Raw genomic sequence first — 13,560 nt, 5'->3', positions numbered from 1 at the left:
ATGCTTTGAAGAAAAAAATACATAGAACAGAATTTGTTTTTGCCCTAAATTGAAAACCATGCATCCATTTGAAAAACTGTTTTATGGGGAATTGTATAGGGATGATGGCAACATGCCCGAACAATTTCAGCCCATTTCGGTGCACGATTTCCAAGAAATCCGTCTCCATCACCATCAGCCATTCTTGCATTTCCTCCATATCCGTGTATCCATTTCAAAACTTGTTTCATGGGGAGATGCATATGGGTGATAGTAGCCTACCCAGGAAGTTTCAGCCGATTCTGATGCACGGTTTTCGAGAAATCGATCTCTGTAATCTTCAGCCATTTTCCATTTTTCTCGAAATCTGTGCATCCATTGATCACAATTTTTCTATGGGAAGTGCATAATGATGATAGGAACATGCTCAGCAAGTTTCAGATCGATCCGATCTATCGTTCGGGAGCAATGGCGAAAACAAGTTTTGATCTTGTGAAAATTCAGCAGCAGCAGCTTGAGAGTGTAGATCTGAACGTGAAGCCAGCTCCTACAGCATGGATCTGGCCAAAGGATACCTGCACAAGAAAGCAGCCATGAATTAGCAGCCAAGCCATCATGCAACCAGCAAAACAAATGCATGCAGCAACAAAAAGCACCTCACAACAACCATTTGACTTCAGGTACGTGACTAAAACTCATTCCTCTGATTGTATGAATGTAATTCAGAAACAACATGAGCAATGAGATGGTTGGGATTAAAAAATCGGTGGCTAGCTAACTGGCCACCCTCATCCAGTTCAACAGCACTCGGTGGGTGAATAAGACACATGCGCTCAGCCATCTCAGGAGGAAATTGGGAAACAAGTAATGGTGACTGTTTGACCTTCAACGTGATTGATGGAGTGATCACAGGTAGAAAACATGATGATTCGTGACATCACTTCCATCTGCATGGCCAGCACATATTTTTTCCACCTCACCACAAATCATGCAGAAATTAAAGACGGCTCGGCTGAAACTCACGAACTGATGTTCATCTGCACTTTCCACATCCTCAATTGAAGTGTGCACAATCGGTTAACCTATCGTCCTCCACTGAGTTTTTCTACCTGTTTTCGAAATTCTCCCACATATTGGGCTCGCTCAAAGGCAGAATAACATTCTATAGGAAACGGGGGGGGTCTTCTATAGGAAGTATGGAACAACATTCTGGAGCAGAGAAGCCCAGACTTTTCTTCATCGAGTTTGGAGTTCTGAGAGAGGTGGGCTTGGAAAAAAGCACTCTTCCATGCAATCAACGAATTGAAAGAATTGGTGGAACACAAAATTCAAGGATACTTCGGGTACCCTTTAGAACAAAAAAAGGAGTTCTGCAGAAATGGGTTTCTCAATTTGATATGTGGCCTTACTTGGAGAGATTTTCAGAGGATGTATTAAATGAAGTAACGGCAGAGTAAAAGGTCAACCTGACCTGATCATTGGCAATTACAGTGATGGAAATTTAGTTGCATCTCTGATTTCACATAGACAAGGAATCACTACATAGCCCATGCTTTGAAGACCAAATACCCAGATTCAAACATATACTGGAAAAAATATGAAGGAAAATACCATTTCTCTTGCCAGTTTACTGCAGATCTAATTGCAATGAATCATGCAGATTTTATTATCACTAGCACATATCAAGAGATTGCTGGAAGCAAGGATACTGTCGGACAGTATGAGAACCACACTGCTTTCACCCTTCCTGGTCTTTATCGTGTGGTTCATGGAATTGATGTTTTTGATCCCAAATTCAACATTGTTTCTCCTAGAGCAGACATGCAAATTTATTTCCCTTATACAAAGAAGCAGCATTGTCTTATTGATTTACATGGTTCAATTGACGAACTCTTGTTCAATCTTGAACAGATAGCTGAACACATGTGTATTTTGAATGACCATAAAAATCCCATTATCTTTTCTATGGCAAGACTCGATAGAGTGAAAAACATGACAGGATTGGTTGAATGGTTTGCAAAGAACAAACACTTGAGGGATACTGTCCTCCACGTTCTAGGGAGGAAACCATATACATAATTCCCATTCTAATCAGTGCACAAACCAAAACAGAGCGTGAGGAAGCAAGATATTGAGGCAGAGAAGAAAACTAAGGGTGAGGAAGCTAAGGGAAAGAATACCTAGGGAAAACCATCACAGGAAAAGCCACAGGAAAAGCAAGAGGAAAAGCAAGAAAGAAAAAGAAGGAAGAAACAGAGAGGAAACGAAAAAAAAAACAAGTTTAATCCCTGGAAGTTGTTGCAGGTTGCAGGAACACAATGCGGAAAGGGGGCCTCCCAACACAAGCAGAAGGGTCCCTACCAAGTTCCCAAGCATCCTCACATCCATCCCCTCCATGAACACTCATTTTTTCAGGGTTCGGACACAATCTAGTCATGGTTCAACCTTCTACAGGAAGCTACAGGACTTTCTACAGGAAGTTCTGTATTTCTACCAGAAACATCCTATAGAGCCTTTGGGCAGGCCAGAATTGATTATGGAGAGGGATTTGAAGCTTGAATTCTGTTGAGGAGGCATGCAACCACTCTTTAATTCCATCCTCCACTGGTTTCATCTCCTTTCACCACCATTTCCACCATCTGATTGAATATACTTGCACAATCATACCAAAGCTGAGAATTCTCTAGGAAAAGGAGCAGGTAGTGGGAAGAAGTAGAGAGAAAAACATGGTTTCATGACCGAGAAGAGGACATCACTTTAGAAGCTTGGCATGACAGGGGGGCCACCAAGGCCATCAAAGATGAGGAGATAGATTGGTTGCTCAGAGGATGAGCAACACTTTCAGTAGGGGGGAGATGATGAGCCCAAAAAATGGATAATTATATGGGCTCATTCAACCTCCTAATTCGACTTAATACACCATTCTCATTAGTTTATTGCATGTTTTTTATTATATTTATGCTAATAGAGTGAATTGGGTTAGTCATTATGCCAACAAGTCTAATGTGTGCTTTGTGTAGTCTTTTTGGTCAATTTGGAGACAAAATCAAAGGTTTTAATGAGCACTTGGTAGCCAAATTCATGGGAGAACAAGGGAGAGGATTTGTAGGAAGGTGTCCCCTTCATTTATGGGCCCTTACCTTTAATTCTCCACCATCAGCTCGGAGTTCAAAGGCCACCAAATCAATTATCACAAGGGCAGCCAAGCAAGTGCTAGTAAAAGTGCTGTTAACTACAAGTTTTGGCAGCCGAGTTCCTAAAGTTTAGGAGGGTTGTTGGGGTCCTCAATTTGTATAAATAAGAGGGCTTAGGGCCTCATTTTTGTTAGCCAATAGTTAGTCGCTTTGTAGTCATAAGTTAGCTAGTTTGTATTTCGATTTTAGTCAGTAGATTAGCTTTGCATTTCAACACATTTTCAAGCTTTCCCTTGTGGACAGTTTTTGATGTAACTCTTCTTTTCTTGCTCAATAAAGATGAATCCAGCTTTGCACCAGCCCTAAATCTCTCTTAGGAGGCTATAGCTCTTGGGGTTGGGCCCATCTCAAGTGCCCAGTACCTCCTTTGTTTACTTTCATGTGTCTTTGCCGCATTCCTAGAATAAAATCTGCTATTTAGATTTAAATATTGTGTTGTGGTTTAGGTTGCTTTTGATGATTAAAAAGGTTTTTCATGTTTAGATTTACTTGATAGGTTAATCATAGAGAAGATCTTCAGAAAAAGGCTACCAAACACCTTGGATCTCACCTCCCCCTCAGTGGAATCATGAGCTGGGACCAATGTGACTTTGCTGCCAACAAAAACGCTGTTTTGCTTTGTCGTGCAATTCTTAGGGTTGGAATCCTCTTTTGTAGATGCTGATATTAGTAGTGTTTAAATGCTTCAGCTGATGATTTCTTAGTGGCATAAGTTATTTCACACATTTCATTTTGAATAAACTGCTGTTCATTTCCTTTTGTTGTTACTTAGGTCAGAATAGAGTAAAGTAACTAGGTCATAGGTTTTATAAGTGTTTGTTTGTTCGGTTTGAAAAACCACTTGCAGAGTACCTATTTCCCTTCCTTACCTACACATACTCCATCCAACCTACCTGTTTCATTCTTCACTTAGAACCCTTACCTTACATTACCTCATTCGCTTACTTTGCCATGATTCTCATCTTCTTGTGCAACATCGTTTCATCCCTCCTTGAACAAATCTCACCATCTGCGCCACTCCTCGACTCCATCCTCCAAGTCTTGAACTCCCCTACACCCCTATTTCACCTCCATACTCATTCCTCCACCTTTTTCCCTCCATCCATTCTCCAAAATCCTCTTTTCGGAACATCCTGTAGAAAAATTATAGAACATCCTATAGAAATTCCTGAACATCCTGTAGAACCCCTGCAGACTTCCTGTAGAAGCTCACGAATGAGGTTTCTTGATAGCCAAACTTTGTGAAACTCTCTGGAAGGGTGTTAGGGACCCCTTAGGCCCTCTCCGAACCTTCCCGACCTCCTCCAAGCATTTCCTCTCGCTAATCCACCTCTGCACAGTAAAAAACATTTAAAAGCACATGCATGATAATTCTAATAACTTATTCAAAAATACAAAAAGATGTTTTCTTCAGGTAGAGGTAGTCTAGACACATGTATTTTACCTTCATACAAGTAATGGCATCCCTTCCAGTAGTTTTCATTCTCTCCTTTGCATCATTAGGACTAGCTGGTAGAATTATGGTTTGCTAGGGTTTACGTTTTCCTTCAGTTTTTCAATCTCTTTTCGCAAATAGAGTAGCTTCCTTCGAGTTAGCTTTCATCCATCAATTAAAAAGCTTCTTCTAAGAGCTCATAGAAGTTGGCTTAAGCTCCTAGCGGACTTGTGCCAGCTGACCAAGTGACAGCTACGGCAAGAGCTAGTACTTGTGCATACAGTACCGTCGCTTCCAAGTTTGTTACGAACTACCGGGTTGATAAAAGTAAAGACGGGAGTCCCAGGAGTTGCAACATTATTGCTGCAATACTGGAGCCACCACAACCCCAATCATAAATGTCCATAAACTAAGGGCTCCTAAGTCCCTAAAGGTGTTGTTCAAACCCCTAAAAGAACAAGATCAACTGATTACAACATCTCCCAGAAGTTCTCCATGAAAAACTACCCAGAACTGGTCAAAACTGGACCATTTCACCTGCCCCATGGTCAAAGTGCTTTGCATCCCACCTGAATACACACAGTAGGTGCGATGCATGTTGAAAAGCCCTTCTATGGGGTGTGATGGGCGAGAGTGGACAAATGGTAGGGTCAATCCGTAAGGTGGAGGAGCATGGAATCTTCTAGAAACTTCTCCTGTGACACTTGCCTCTCTACATTCGACCAGGGATGAGTAAGAGATCATCAATCTACAAGTGGAATCAAGAACTATCAGAGAGAGGACACTAATCAAATCTCAAAAGCTGACTCATTCCCCTTACAAACATCTATATATGGATCCCTCATCCCAGAGATCCAGAGGCTGGAATTTTGTATCTTGTAAGGAAGTGTTGTTGGTTTCTGCGTGCAATATCATAGTGTTTGGTGATCTAAGCTTTTCATGAGGTGAAGAAGGGCTTTCTTGCTGAGAGGATGATGCTGGGTCAGAACAATTGGTTGTAATCCTCTTTGCTCTTTCTTGATTATCAATAAAGCTATTCAAGTTTTCCTCCACATTCTTGGATGATTGATGATTTATGCATTTGTGTGGTCAATATACATCTGGTCCTATATTGTTTATGATAATAGATCTATGTTCATGGATAGTGTTATGCTACTTTGATTCTACAGGTACTCTTTGAAGTTGGGTAGACAAGGAAGCGAGTGGCAAATACCTATCAGAAGAGAGAGGAATCGAGCAAGGAACCAAGCGCAAGACAGAGGTTGGTCTCCTTATTCTTCTCTTATCTATTTCTCATAAAGGAAAACGAAAGTAGTTTTTAGTTTGTTTGTTTCTAAGGTAGCTACCAACCTTAGTGGTACTAGCAGCTTTGCATAGACACTAGTTTTCCCGATAAAAAAATGGCGACTCCACTGGGGAGCGAATAGATTGTTTGTTTATCTATATTTGTTTACTTTATAAACTTACAGATGGAGCCTGAAGTCAATCCAGCTAGCCTTCGAACTGCATTTGCTATGCAAGTGCAAAGTAGATCAATGCTGCTTTAGTCTATCTCCGGGTTTTGTTTATGAATTAAACAATTGATTTACGAGCTCTCTAATTGCCCTTGTGGTGGCTCTAGTAACCTCTTTAGATCTACCCCTGTGATTGATTTACTAATTACCACTTGCTCGGCCTAAATCCCTGAACTAAGCTGCAAACTGTGACCCAGAACCCAGCTAAAGTCTCGTCCCTTGTCCATCGCACTGTGTCTTCTCTGAAACCTGAATGCATCGCACTTCCCGAGTGTAGTAGGTGCGTTACGTTTCAGTTTCCCTGTGCTACAGGTGCGCTGATCAGAACTCCTATGCTCTTAGATTTTGGCTTCTGTGTTCATACTTTTCAGCTCTATTTAGGAGTTTTGCTACCTATAGTCAGTACACCTCTGTTTGAAACCCATTTCCTTGCTGTTATTCCGCCTCTATTGTGAAAAGAACTGTAAATGTTTTTACGTATTTTTGAGTCATTTTCAGTTCTCCTTTACAAAGAAGTAGCATAATTGTACTGTCGTTTCTTGATTTGAAAGTGTCGCAAGTGTCGTTTTCAGTCATAGAAGAGAATCTGATTGTTCTTGATAGTCGATTACACTGTTACTCTTGTATTTGATTTGAATTAGTAGTTTTTCAAGTGTCGAAAGCAAGTCTTCAATTCCAAATAACAAAGTGTCGTCATTGTCCTCATTTTGTTTTGAAAAGAAGCTTGTTAGTAATTGTCGCTTTGAAAAATAATTCAGATTTGCGCTTAGCTTTCTTTTTATCATTCAAACATTAAGAAGGCTGAAAACAAATACATGCATGTGCATTTGCATTTAGACTGTTTGTTGGTTTGATTTAGGACAATGCATATAGTGTGTGCTCTCTGCTCTTTGTTGAAAGAAAATCATCTCTCTTTCCTTAGTAGCTAGGATTTTCATTGCAAAAAGAAGATTAAATGACTGTTTATCATCTTAGATTGCATTTTAGGAATTGTACATATACATCATGCGGTGAACGTGAAAGGAAAATTTCTTAAGCAAGATCAACCATAAAATAAATTTAATGAATCTAAAAATGCTTTGGAACCTAACGCACAACATCTAGAAGTCTAGGCTAGAGACCTATTCCGGTGTCGTAAAGCCTAGTAACTGTTGTTTTCACTGCTGGTTGGGTGATTCCTCCACTTTGAGACAATAAGTGCCAGTACGGACTTGTGCTCTCACGTACCGTCGAGTATATTTTGGGATACCACAATAGGCTTAATCCTTTATCCATAGGAAGCTGTGTCTGCCACCCTATCGATCGCAATGCACTAAACACAGCATTCGGGAAGATTAATTGCTGTACTGTAAAAAGTATTCTATAGTTCTGTGATTGATTTGGTAATCTATCTGTGTAGATTTCCAGAGCAGTCCCTTTCGTTCCTTTTCAGACTCCTTAATGGGAAAGGTCCATCTGAGCACTTGTCACTTCAGGCTCATTAAAAATCGAAGGCGACTAGAGTCATCTTTTGTTTTTTCTCGACCCTTAAAAATTGAAAAAACAAGTTGTGTCAAAGCATCTAAAATTCATCTAATTCGGAAACATACTTCCCCTTGATTTTTAGTTGATCGCGTAATCCGCAATCGTGGAAGAAAGTCAATTGAAACCCCATCGTTCGCGGAGGCTTAGGAGTCAACTCTCTTTGTCTCTGGAATCGAAACTATTACGGACAAAGCGAACTCGTTTAACTGGTTCCAAATCCCCTAGTAAATTTAGAACAAGTGTTCCAACAACATCGGAAACTCCGGTTACTTCAAACATTTCCGGTATCCCTGCCTTTATAGAAGAAGTTCAGCAGCCACCAAAGGACAGTAGAACTGATCCTAGTGTGAAGGTAAACACTTGTATTGCTGAACCAGCTCCATGTACAGTTGATTCGGAAGGTGTTATTCCCCAAGCATCTGTCGCTGCAGATTCTAGACCTTCTTCGGCGCCAGAAATATTTTACGGACCAGACGGTCTACCTCTTCCACCTGGTCTGATTGCTATAGAAGAGATTGTGGAAGATCCTCCATCTAGTACTCCATAGCGGTTTGGAGTCGGGATCACTCTATATCCTTCTTCATCAGAAATTATTCTACCGTCATCGGAAGCTCCTGTAGAATCGCTAGGTAATCTTTTGGATAGACTAGAAATGTCTGAACAACCATCAACATCTAGGACTGTGTCATCCGACACAGTGATGGTAGAACTTCCTGTTGTCACTCCAACAATGTTCGCCGGCATACCATCTATCCCAACTAGCTCTCAATCGCTAGAAGGGGCCCACTCAGGGGCTATTTAAACAGTATGGTCCGTTCCTGTTTGTTCATCCAGAATAGTATTTGGGAACTCTTATGTTGAGTCTCAGCAAATTGATCCTTCAGGGTGTCAATTTGGGCAGTCTGGTCCTCAAGGGCAAACAATTCCTTTGAGTACCGGATTACCACCATATGGCGGGTAGTATACCCTTTCATTGTCTCCTCCGGGAGGACAACCATACGAGAGTGCACAACAAAATTCAGGTTATGCTGGAATTATATCTAGCGGTTGGGTGCCAATACTTCCTCAATAGCCAAGAGTTGTATATTTGATGCAACAATGTTTACCTATGTCAAATATACCAACTACGCCGGCTATTGTGACGGTGTCACAAGTACAAGCGCTGCCTGTTGTATGCCAACCTCAGGTTTCTCAGTTTGTAAAGCAACAGCCTCTTGTCCCTGCGACTCAACCACAATCGCCAACTAGTGGAATGACACAGGCCCGAACGGGTACAATTACCCCTCATCTTGGTCAAACGGTCAGTATTGGACAACAACACATGGCTTCGTCACCATGGTTGGTACAATACCAACAACCGCAATTCCAACAAGTATACCAAGGATCTAAGCAAGAAATCTTTGCAAATAGTGGGCAGCCGTATATTCAAAACGGTCAAAATCAACCGTTCTACAATGGTTATGCCCATCAACCTTACCAAAGTTACCAGCATCAAATGCATTATGCTGTTATGCAAAGACCAACTGCTCAGGCGATCCCATCTTATCTTGGGTATGCTTCGCCAAACCTGAATCAACAGTTACCCTTCGTGGAAACTTTGGAGTTACCGGATCTAAATCGGTTAATGAATGATCCAATTGCTTACGCCCCTTGGTGGCCAGTGATTCCACATAAACTTCCGTCAAATATTCCTAAATTTAATGGAAATCCGGGTGAAGACCCGTCGAATCATGTGATGACATTTCATCTGTGGTGTTCATCAAACACCCTAAACAATGATTCGATTAGGCTTCGCCTTTTTCAGAGGACGTTAACTGGTCCTGCAGCAAAATGGTATATCGAGTTACCTAGAGCTTCGTTTGACAACTTCAGTACCCTAGCCACAACCTTTCTAACCCATTTTCAGTTACCGATAAGGTATGAAATGGGAACAGAACTTCTTGCCAATTTCAAACAAACAACGGCCACTCACATATCTGATCATATTCATGAGTGGCGACGTCATCGTAGAATGGTAAAAATGTATGTTCCTGATCAGCTTTTAGCTGAATGGTTTATTAAGTCATTATTACCTTCCATTACAGAAGATGTGGCAAAATGATGAGTCATCACTGAAGAGCAAGTTATTGCTCGTGCACAATATTTAGACTTGATTTATACTCAGTCTGGCATGCTCTACGATAAAATCCCTGACGCTCCCAGACCGGAATTTTCCATCCCTCCTCCTCCTAAAGAAAACAATGACTCTCATGCCGGCAATGGCGTGATTGGTGCGACAGACACGAGATCGACAAAGGCCACATCTAAAAAGGCCTGTAAGATTTCTAGTCAAAATGCAAAAGAAGAACTTCTCGCCTCGAAAGTAAATTCCATCTCGACTGATAAAGGCAAAGAAATCAAGCAACCAGGAGGCAAGAAGAAAAACAAAGGGAAGAAGAAGAAACAGGAGGAATCATAATCTGAAAATTCTTCTGCAAACCCTCCTAAAGATAGGAAACCAAAAAATCCATGCTTAATATGTGATGAGGATCATTGGAAAAAAAATTGTCCACATAAAGCTGAGCTTAAAAGATTCTTCAAGAATTCAAAAACCTCGGTGGTATTGACTGATCCGTTTCCAAATCCAGGGACAAATCTGGTTGCTAGTGAAAATTCTTCCCCGTCCCAAGTACTGATGTTGTCAGTTTCGAAACAACAAAATGATGCTTTGATATCAACAAGGAACAAAGATTACGGGAATCCATAGCTGTCGAACAACAAGGATAAAGATCAACCTAGTAGTTCAACAACAACTTTGATAGAAGTTGCACCGCCCATCATTCCAGAGCTAATAATAAAACCACCAAAGGGAGTAGTACACAAGTCGACATTTAATCCTCATGCCAGAGCAGCACAGCATTATAATATAGTGGAAGATCTGGCCCAATCGCCATCCGCTATGTCGACACTTGAGGTACTGCAAAATTGTCCATCCCAAAAGCAGGCTTTATTATCAGCTATAGGTGGGATAGACCCAAAGGATTCTAATCTTGTGTCCTTTAATCATAAAGGATACAATCTTTAGTTACCAGCTCAACTAGCTTTCCTCATTCAAGTGAAAGCCCTCAACAAAACTGTTCATCGAACAATTATTGATGAGGGGGCATCTACATGTATTATGTCGATGAGTTGCTAGAAAACTTTAGGATCACCAACCTTGTCGTGATCTTCGACAACATTAAAAGCATTTGACAGACGAACGTATAACCCATATGGTATTCTAAGTAACTTGCAAGTTGAACTAGGAGGGAAAATAGTAGAAATAGATGTCGAAGTAATCGACGGAAACCTCGATTACAACATCCTACTGGGAAGACCATGGATATATGCTATAGCTGCAGTTGTGTTGACCTACTTTAGGAAGATTGCATTTCCTTTTCAAGGAGGAATTAGAGTCGTCGACAAACAAAAATTTCTCCCCAATAGTTCCCAAGTTACGGGAAGCATTCCGATGATCCATGGAAGCCCCCATACGCTTCAAAGTATCGGAGTAGGTCTACTAAAAGATCCTATATTAATGGGGACTTTTTCCCTCCCGCCTCCAATCAATCTTGTGGAAGTGGCGACGGTAGGAACCTGCAATATGATATCTTTGATTTGAAAGATCTCAGAAAATGATATTAACATGGATCATTCTCAGGTATTGCCTCCAAGCCCAATAGAAATATTGTAGAAATCAATGTTTTCGGCATGGGAGGCAGACCCAAATCAACGCTCATCAAGCGTTTGGATAGATAGGTCTAAGGAATATGGCACCCCTTCAGATCCTTGGTCACAAGTGCATCACACCGACGAGGGAATTGTTTAATCAATGGTAATTGAAGGGGCGCCATGGGAAGATTACCACCATCGTTCCCATCTTCTGGATTGTAAAGAAGATACTCCTGATAACCTTCAACATCCTTCAGTTTTTGATTTCCTATCAAATACTGTAAACACGGTGGATTCCGAGTGAAACTTGTCTCACATTGAACAGACTATCACCATAAATATCTCGACCAAAACAGATGTTGTAGAGAATATTTATGTTGGAAAATGTTGTTCTCCTTCAGAACTAGAAATATATAACGCTCTTTTTCACGAATTCAGAGATGTCTTTGCTTGGTCATATGATGAAATGGCAGGCATTGACTCAAGTATAGTTGAACACGAAATCAAGATGTATCCAGATGTCAAACCAGTATGACAACGGCTACGGCAGGTGCACCCGAAGAAAGCCGCTGCCATCAAGGCAGAAGTTGAAAAGCTTCTCCATGCTGGTTTCATTTACCCGGTGCCTCTAACTGATTGGGTATCGAACATTGTTCCTGTGATGAAAAAACAAGGAACGATTAGAGTGTGCGTCGATTATAGGGATGTAAATCAAGCTTGTCCAAAAGAAAACTACCCTACACCCTTTATTGACCAGATAATTGATGAATGCGCTGATGAGAAATCTTTTCATTCATGGATGGATTCTCCGGGTATAATCAAATAAATATCTGCCCACAGGACCAGTCAAAGACTGCATTTACTTGTCCATGGGGCACATTCGCATATCGCAAATTACCCTTTGGTTTAAAGAACGCAGGGGAAACGTTTCAGAGGGCAATGAATTATGCCTTCCATGACATCAAAAACATCGTTCAACCATATCTCGACGACCTTCCGGCTCATTCGTGAAAGCAGACCGATCATCCGCATCATTTGAGAGCGATATTCCTACGTTGCCAACACTACAAGATATGACTCAATCCACACAAATGTGTGTCCTGTGTCAGTTCTAGTCGTTTACTTGGCTTTGTAGTCTTGAAGGACAGGATTCGTTTCGACCCATGTAAGGTTCAGGCAATCATAAATTTGCCTCCACCTTCAAATTTGCTTCAGATTCAGAAACTCCAAGGGAAAGCAAACTTTCTGAGGAGGTTTATTCCAAATTACGCCGAACTTGCTAAAGGTTATACACGTCTATTGAAAAAGGAAGTGCCCTTCGTCTGCAATCAGGTCGTGCAAGCTTCCTTTGATGCTTTAAAATAATCCCTAATGAAAGCATCATTAATGTACGCTCCTGATTATCAAAAAGACTTTAACCTGTATCTGGATGCAGCATATACAACCATCGCAATGGTTTTAGTTCACGAAGACAATGGAATTGAACATCCTATATATTATTTTAGTAGGAACTTAAATGATACAGAAAGAAAATATTCCTATGTTGAAAAGCTGGCACTCGCAGTTGTTCAAGCGATACAGAGATTTCAACACTATGTCCTCTTTTGAAAAACTACCATTCTGTCAGATTGCAACCCCATGACTTATATATTGTCGCGATAGTTGTTGGGGGGAAAATATTCAAAATGGATAGCAATTCTACAAGAGTTTGATTTGGAATTTGTAAAATCCAAGTCAAAGAAAGCCCTGGTTTTCGTGGAATTACTATGCGATCTCCCATCGTTGTCCAACGATGAAACATCAGATGAAACAATCGTGGATGAATCTTTGTTTCTGATATCTTCAAGCAATTTGTGGTATCGAGATATAATCATCTATCTCCAGACCCAAAAATATAGGCCTAATACCTCCCACTCCGAACAAAAACGTATTCGATATCAATCAAAAGACTACATGATCATCGGTGATACGCTTTACCTTCGTGGTGTCGATACAGTTCTGAGGAGGTGCCTCACCCATGAGGAAGCTGAAAAAGTCCTGAATGATTGCCATTCAAGCGGGCATGAGGGGCATCAATTTGGTTACACTACGGCGCAAAAATGTTTACGAGAAGGATACTTCTGGCCAACAATGTTCAAAGATTGCATAACCGCAGTCAGAAGTTGCCATGCCTGTCAAATTTTTGATAGCAAAACCAGAAGACCACCCACACCTCTGCAGCCAA

The 13,560-nt window shown here is 41.0% G+C and overlaps 1 pseudogene; it reads left to right on the top strand.

The window, feature by feature from the left end:
- The first annotated feature begins 1,626 nt into the window (after nt 1–1,626).
- Nucleotides 1,627–2,058, top strand: LOC149154300 (sucrose synthase 1 pseudogene; annotated as a pseudogene).
- Nucleotides 2,059–13,560: the final 11,502 nt, after the last annotated feature.

Source organism: Pinus tabuliformis, chromosome 9, assembly GCF_031772625.1.
Source record: "Pinus tabuliformis cultivar Carrire ecotype Pingquan chromosome 9, CPIR1, whole genome shotgun sequence".
In the NCBI taxonomy this organism is placed as follows: Eukaryota; Viridiplantae; Streptophyta; class Pinopsida; order Pinales; family Pinaceae; genus Pinus; species Pinus tabuliformis.
The sequence above is the reverse complement of the archived record's forward strand: the minus strand, read 5'-3'. Positions and strand labels throughout refer to the sequence as shown.